Raw genomic sequence first — 8,697 nt, 5'->3', positions numbered from 1 at the left:
GTGAAGAGTTGTGATGAGTGAAACCATACCCCACTTTCTCAGGGTTGGCCTGAGGTTAAATACCTTTTACAGGGAGGAGTGTCTGGGAAGGAGAGCTAAAAAGGTAATGGAGGCAGATAAAGGCAGAGAGAGGGAGAGAGTAGAGAAGTAGAGGCGGGCCATGGCCACGTGGAGAGAGGAGGGAAGGGAAGGCGGAGAGAGGGGGAATAAGAGGGCAAGAGAGAGAGGCAAGAGTAAGAGAAGGTGGAGGGAGGAAGCAGCTCCTTCTACAGTGGGCCAGGCTCACCTGGCTGTTGCCAGGTAACTCTGGGGAGGAAGATACCTGGTTGTTGCGGGAGTGGCGTCTAGACAGAATACCAGGGGCTTGGGGCATCGCCCTACGTAACAGATGGCCACAGAATTATGGAGAGCTAAGGCCTCCTGTCAGGAGCATGGTAGGAACGCCTACTGCTCCAGGGTTTAAACCTAGCTTGACCAGAAAACAGGCTGCCTTTCACGGTCCCACATAGAGACCTATAACCAGTAGTCATGGCAAAAATACAAAATAAATATGAAGACACAGCTTACCAATTTCCCAAACATATATGTTGAGCAGATGAACTTTATTATTATTATTTATTATTATTATTATTATTATTATTATTATTATTATTATTATTATTATTATTATATCTTTTTGTGCAGTCCAGTTGTTATGCCCTTCCTAGTCGACCCTCTGACTGTTCCTCATCCCATATCTCCTCCTCCATCTCCAAGAGGATGCTCCCTCTCCCCAACTTCCCACTCCCTAGAGCCTCAAGTCTCTTGAGGGTTAGGCGCATCTTCTCTCACTGAGGCCAGATTTGGCAGTCCTCTGCTGTATATATTGGGGGCCTCATATCAGCTGGTGTATGCTGCCTGGTTGGTGGCTCAGTGTCTGAGATATCTCAGTGGTTCAGGTCAGTTGAGACTGCTGGTCTTCCTATGGGGCCACCCTCCTCCTCAGCTGATCTTTTATGGAATTTATTGCTTTGTGGTTTCTCAAATCTGAAGACTCATGGATCAGATCTATAATATCTCAAAGATAAACTCCTTCTGGGTTTTGTTGTGCAGATTATTTTTTTCTATTTTGAAACCTTTCACCTGGAAGTTCTCTCATTAAGACGTACAATGTTTACAAGTAGGGGAATCAACAGGATGTTCTAAGGGGAGATAAAACAGTCTATCCCACAGAGAAGCTCTTTCAGAGTCCTGAGGATAACTCTCAGACAATTCAAGCTACCTGGAAGACTCTCAGACAAGCAGAACTGCCTACAAGAGGGTCAGATTGGCCAAGCTGCCTGGAAGAAGTAGAGACCATCTAAGCTACCTGGGAGAGGCTCAGGCCAGTTAACAGACATCTATTAATCTGTTGAGCTTCCTGTGCAGTGTGCTCTAGGCTTCTAGATTTTGTGCCCTGCCCTCCATGTTTGGGTAAGATTGGGTGATTAGAGCTGTCTTTGTGGAGTCAGCAAATGACACCCTCATCCTTAGTCCTTTAAGTAGCCCAAAAAAAAAATCATTGTTCACTAAGACGTTCCATAGACCTTGGTGGTATTCCTACCTTGGTCTGTCATCAGTTCCCTATTTGAGGTGAGTAGATGTTTGTTCATGTCTCCCAGGAATAGCGTCACATAATAAGATTTTAAAAACAATGTCTTCTCTACTCCATGACACTTCAAGAAGATCTAGTACTTATGAAGGCAGAAATAGCAAAAATAAATAATGGTATTGTCTCTACAGGCAAAGTTTTTCATGGTTGCACATCACATAACCCTTAGAAGCTTGTTTCTTCATCTGTAGATTACTCCATATATTTATATAGATCTATTAAGTTCCAATATATTCAGTTCCTGCATCCCTTGAAACCTGGAGAATATATCCTTTGCTGTGTCTTTTCCAATGTCTACAATGAGCCTCAAAGTCACAGACTTGGATCTTGGCATTTGGAGTTCTAAGAAATCATTCATGGATTCTCTTCCAAGTTAATGTATTGCCTTTGATCAACTAAATCATTCTTTTGTATAGTTTCTTAAAACATCCAGAGGCTATGTTTTATCAGTTGTTTACAGAGCTTCTAAAGGTTTCTTTGAGCCATTTTACTGTGCATTTCTAACTTTAACATGACAAATTTCTGTAGATCTTCCTAATTTATTGGAATGATGAACAGATTCTGGAAGACTTAACCGGGTCGAAGAAGCTGGTTTGACCATTCACACAGCAGTATCCAACTTTATAAATGAGTATGTTGTGATTAGTTTCTGAATTCAGTTAGGAGAACTGATATGTGTGTCAGAGACAGTGAATAAGTCTTAGGAATTATTGATATAGTGAGCAAAATCAGATTATGATGACAAAAAACTAGCTACGAATATCAGCTGAGAATATGGAAAGTAGATCTGTGAGGTAGAACATTGGCCAAAGAGTAAGAAATTAAGGCAAATGGTCTGTAAGGTAATATTTACCTTCTAAGCGGAGACCTGTGTGTGTGTGTGTGTGTGTGTGTGTGTGTGTGTGTAAACAAGTATTAGAAAACAAGTAGAGTAGGATCACAGATTACTAAGCCCACAATTTAGTGAATTTAAGAGTAAAAAAAAAATCAATTACTCTCCATAAAATCATAAGATGCCTTTACTATGAGAGGTAAAAGGATAACAGCCAGAACCCTGAGACACTGAGAGCAGAAGTTGTCTAGAGGTTGTCAGTGAGCAGAAAAGGCAGAAAACATCAGATAAGCATGTGACAAGTAAGAAATTGAATCTGACTTGGAGCTAAGATGAGAGATGAGAGGATGGTTTAGAGACAGAAAAGGTGGTAGTCAGAGATTGTTTGCACATTAGGAGCATGATATTTGGCAGCAAAAGGCTAGTTTTCTGGGTGACCGTATGGGAGTCCATGGGTGAATAATAAGACACATATGTGTCACAGTCTCAAATTTTTAAGGTCCACAGCTATATCTATGCAGAGAAAGCAATGCAATTTCACAATGCCTAGAAGGTAGTTTTCCTATCTAGAAAGAAATAGTGAATATATATTTCTTCTAGAAAAATTTCACTTCACCATGTACATTAAATTGTGCTCAAGAATTGTAATTTTAACTGTGACATCATGTGTTGTTTTCTTCACGAACAATCTTTTTAGGATTTGTTATGATGAGAAATCTGGTATGAGTCTTTTTTAGTAATACACATCTTACTAATAACTCTTAGTTTACTTGTTTGATAATTGATATCACTTCATTCATCTACTACCTAATAGAGACATTGACAGAACACAACTGCTATTCCTCACAACCTAGAAAAGTGTATTTGTCAGCTAATATAACCTATCCACACCCTAAGTTATCGTGAAACGTTAGTGATACATTCTGAACTGTTGCGTATTTAAAATATTGCTCACAAATTGGCATGTATTATAAGTATAACATATACCCTGAATTTTGTAGAATTAGTTGAATATAAAATATCATACAATACCTTTTTCCAATAGTTTTTTCCTCTTACATAAGGTGCTGTGATTATCTACTCTTCCCAGGTCCTTCTAATCCCCGCTACCATCAAGATCCAGCCCTTCTCTCTCATTAGTAAACAAACAGCCTTCGAAGGGATAATAATCAAATATAATACAATAAGATAAAATTAAAACTAACACATCATATAGGACAAAACAAAGAGAAGGAAAAGAGCCCAGGAAAAGGTATAAGAAACAGAGATACTTCCATTTGCACATTCAAAAATTCTATAAAAACACCAAACTGGAAGCCATAATATACATACAGAGGACTTGTAGGGTAAAAAGAAAGAAGAAAAATATATCAATGAATAAAAATTAAAAGTAAGTTTTTATTTTAAATGAAAAAGTCCTGACATTACATTATGAGCCTAGGATACTTTTTTTTTCTTAATTTAATTTAATTTGTTTTTTATGTACTCACTTTGCATCCTATTCACTGTCCCCTCCTGGTCACCCCTCCCACAATACTATCCCCATTCCCCTCTCCTCCTCTGGGCAGGTGGGGACCTCCACCTGCCCCCACGGGTATCCCCCCTACCCTGGTACTTCAAGTCTCTGTGAGGCTAGGCACTTCCTCTCCCACTGAGGCCAGACAAGGCTGCCCAACTAGAAGAACATATCCTATGCACAGGCAGCAGCTTTTGGGACAAACCCCATTTGCTCCAGTTGTTTAGAACCCACATGCTGCACATCTGCTACATATGTGCAGGAAGGCCTAGGCCCAGCCTGTGTATGTTTTTGTTTTTTTGTTTTTTTGCTTTGGTTTGGTTTTTTGGTTGGTGGTTCAGTCTCTGAGAGTCCCAAGGGTCCAGGTTAGTTGACTCTGTTGGTTTTCCTGTGGAGTTCCTATCCCATTTGGGACCCAAAATCCTTTCTCCTATTTTTCCATAAGGGTGTCTATATCTGTCCGAGTTAGCTTCTGGGTGGAGCCTCTCAGAGGACAACATGCTCCCATCTGCAAATATAACAGAGTATCATTAATAGTGTCAGGGATTGGTGCTTGCCCATGGGCTGGGTCTCAGGTTGGGCTGGTTATTGATTGGCCATTCCCTCAGTCTCTGCTCCCCTAGTATTTGTAGACAGAATAAATTTTGAGTTGAAATTTTTGTGGTTGGGTTGGCAAGGAACCTTTATAGATGCTGTTGAGTTATTTTTCTGTTAGGTATCTGCTCCTGGTCATGCAGTCTAGCCTTAAAAGTTGTCTCTCCTCCCACCCACCTACCGCCCTGTCCCCAGTAAGACTCCACTGAAGAAAATTAAATTTCTATCTGCAAGTATCTATCTGTAGCTATCAATTGGAGATAGCTTCTGGGTTAGAGATGGATCCATGCTTCCACTTCTTTCAGCATTAAGACATATCTTGTGCAGAACCATGCAGGCCTCCTGCATGTTGCCTCAATCTCTGTGAATTCGTACATGCATTCCTCCTATTGTTTTAGAGGGCCTTGTTTTCTTGGCATCCTACAGCTCTTTTGGCTATTACATTCTTTCTGTTGCTTTTCTAAAAAGTTTCTCTGAGAACTGAGAGGAGGGATGCAAACATCCCATTCAGAGCTGAGGGTTCCAAAATCTCTCATGCGCGACACTGTGTCTGGTTGAGGGTCTCTATTTGTTCCCATCTGCTATAGAAGGAAGATTCTTCAATGATGACTGGGGAAAGCCTACATCTACAGTAGAATGCCATTAGGAGTCATTTTATTGCTCATATTTTTTTCTCTTATAGAGCAGTTGTATTTGGTTTTCCCCTAGGTCCCTGGACTATTTTATAGTCTTGAGTTCTTGGTCACCCAAGCATTTTAAGTTATGAGTTCCATTTCATCGAGGCTTAACTCAAATCAGTGATTGGTTGGTTACCTTGATAAGCTTTGTTCCACTGTTGTCCTAGCATTTCTTGCATGTTAGTTACCATTGTAAATCAAACATTTTGTGGCTGGCCCGATGGTAACATTTTTCATTGGTTAGACTTCAGAGTTCACTCCTGTACCAGAGGTGCTAGCATGCAGGGGTGAAGGCTTTACGTGGGCATCAGCTTGATGTCATTTATTATGCTCATTTGCTGTTCACATTGAAGTGACCTAACCAGAAAGTTCCTAGCTTGTTCTTTTATTTAATAAAACAGTAATTCTGGAGCTCAAAAAATAGGTTGAATCATTTTCTTATAGTAAAGAATTTTTTTAATGTGTGTTCATAACACCTGCAAATTCAGTATAGATATTTGGCCTGCTGTGATCCAATTGCATTTGTGTTAGATCCCAGTATCCTCTAATGAGTTACATTGGGTTTTCTAGTCAATATTGTATAGCAGAAAAATATATTTGCAATTTTGACTATTTCATACATTGTAGGTATAAATGTGATAGTTTATTTGGGCTGCCTCATTAATCCCTTTTAGAACCTAAATTTTTAGTAGCTCATAGTCTTTAATTATTAGTCCCTAGGATGAAGTGTAATTTCTAAAAGCATGATCTTACATAATAAAATAAATACTTGTTACAAATCTGTTTTAGTCTGTGACTAAACTTAGTGCCTGTTGAAGTCACTAAAAATATAGATCTATGAGCAAAATTAAAATAGCATAGTATTATCTTACAATAAATATTAATTAATAATGATAGAATGTTATTAGGAGTCACTTAATTAGAAATATATTGAGAAATTTTTCAATAATATTTTATTAACTCTGGGAGCTTCATATATAAGTACATACATGCATGCATACATATACACTATGTAGTTTGATCATATTAGTTGGCTTCTCATTCCCTTAACTCCTCCCAGATCCCCCCTAGACATATAAAGATATTCTTCAGTATTTTTGTCTTGTTTTATTTTATTTTATTTTAGTTTAGTTTAGTTTAGTTTTATAGTGGAGATTTTTATTTGTGTTCTCCCTATATTTAAGGGTATAGTGCTATCAAATGGAGTATGGGTAACCTATGAAAGACCAAATTCTTAATGAAAATTAACTCTTCCTCACCAGAACCCATTCATTATCAAAAACTTCTCAGTTTTTGGGGTTCTCAGCCTCTCATTTTATGTTGGAATGTTGACAGACTTCATTTTCCTTTCAAATCTTGTTAGAACAGCTTCTTTTCTTTTTTCCTTCCTGTCTCTCTTTCCCTTTCTTTTAAAAACATGTTTAGAAAAGATAGTGGTATCTCAGTGCCTAATGCATCTATAAAAATTACTCACTTATGATATATTGAGTTCTTGCATATTTATCTTTTTCTGTGCTTTCTTTGATAACTTCTAAAAATTACTAGAAATTTTATTTTTGGTTTGTTAGATATTTCTGCAATAAATTTACCAATTGTTAAAATTATAAAATACCTATTTCACATTTTCAGATTTATTATTAATTATGACTGCTTTTTTAAATTTTTAGGAAAATTTTATGCATTATGAAATATTATGAAAAATTATAATCTTACACAGTATTTCTCTATCAATCTATATTGTAAGAATTATTATCATATAACATTTTAGAAAAATGATTACTCTTCAGAAAATAATCCCCTCAAATGGAGTGTGAATTTTTATTCGTTACTAATTATTTTAGCAGATGCTAGACACCAAACTCACATCACTCAAAACTAATCACTCTACTTTATGTGAAGCAAGAACCTTTTCATGCATATTAATTGCTTGATAGATTGTTATTAGAAATTGCTTATTGAGTATTTTACAAAGTTAATAAAAGCTGTTATTGAAGTTTATTAACTTAGCTAAGTTAGTAAAATAGTTTTCATGAAGGAAGTTTTTTTTGTTTTGTTTTGTTTCCTCGTATGGAATAGTTGGAATGATGTAATAATATCAACTGATTTGCCGTCAAAGGAACATTATCTCCTCCAAGTTAATATGTCGATTCACTAACTGTATTTAGCAACAGGACCTATAGCAGGGACATTCAATGGTCCTTTATAGAATGGGTATCTTAAAAAGTAACGTTCTCTCTCTCTCTCTCTCTCTCTCTCTCTCTCTCTCTCTCTCTCTCTCTCTCTCCATGCTAAGCAAAAAGACAGCAAGAGGTCTATGCTAAGAAAGTACCCCTCTGACTTTCAGAGGTTTCTGACAGTCAGAACCAGGCTCTTTACCTTAAACTAAACCTGTAATTTCCAGGATCCAAGATGGTCAGGTAAGCTGATACATTCCTGTTGTTTAATCTATTCAGCCTACAGCATCTTGTTATGGAAGCCTACACAGACTAATGTATCCCTTATACTCAATAGTTCTAATATTAAAGTAGTGATTTGCTTTAGGTAATATACACGGATTTGATAGTAAGTAGACAACCAGGCAGTTTTTAAATTTTGAAGTAGCTTAGGAATTTATCACTGATTTAGGAATAATCTGACTTAAACTTACATAAGGCATGTCAATAAGTTGTTTTAGTCATCGTGAACAACAGGCATTGAGAATTATTTAGAACACTTATAGACTGGAATATTTAAAATGTTTATATATCCTGTACAGTATGGGAGAGATTTAATTAGAATTAATGCTCAGGCTATAAAGGAAAGTTCCTGGCCTGATGTATGTATATGTTTAGTGACAGGTCTTTCCATGACAGCAATAGTTTTAGTGAGTCTTTCTAGAAATTTCTTTAAAACCAGTTTTTCATTATTTACTTTCCAGAATGGTTTCTGTGTTGACTGAATTGTACACAGAATACACTGCCATAAAGGAATTATAACCAGGGTGACACTTTCTATCCCCTAAGAAATAAATTCTTTTGTTTCTTAGGTTTTTTTTTTATTAATTAAATTTGTTCAATGACAACCTCATGCATGTACATAATGAATGCTTGTTTCCCCTGTAATTTACACTCTTTTGTCCTTCCCTCACTCCCAGCTGTCTTCCACTCCTTCTGACAAATCCCAATCTCAAATTCATTTCTTTTTCATCTGCCTTGTGGTCCACTCGGTTTAACTAGGGTTATTTGTGTGATCATGGGTTTGGAATTATTATGGAAACATGATGAGCTCACCAGTGGGCATGCAACTGAAGACATCGACTACCTCCTCCCAGATCCTCCGACACTGACTAGACTACCTCCTCCCAGATTCTCTGACACAGACTAGACTACCTCCTCCCAGATTCTCCGACACAGACTAGACTACCTCCTCCCAGATCCTCCGACACTGACTAGACTACCTCCTCCCAGAT

The sequence above is a fragment of the Mus pahari genome, chromosome 10, assembly GCF_900095145.1.
Source record: "Mus pahari chromosome 10, PAHARI_EIJ_v1.1, whole genome shotgun sequence".
Classification (NCBI taxonomy): domain Eukaryota; kingdom Metazoa; phylum Chordata; class Mammalia; order Rodentia; family Muridae; genus Mus; species Mus pahari.
The sequence above is the reverse complement of the archived record's forward strand: the minus strand, read 5'-3'. Positions refer to the sequence as shown.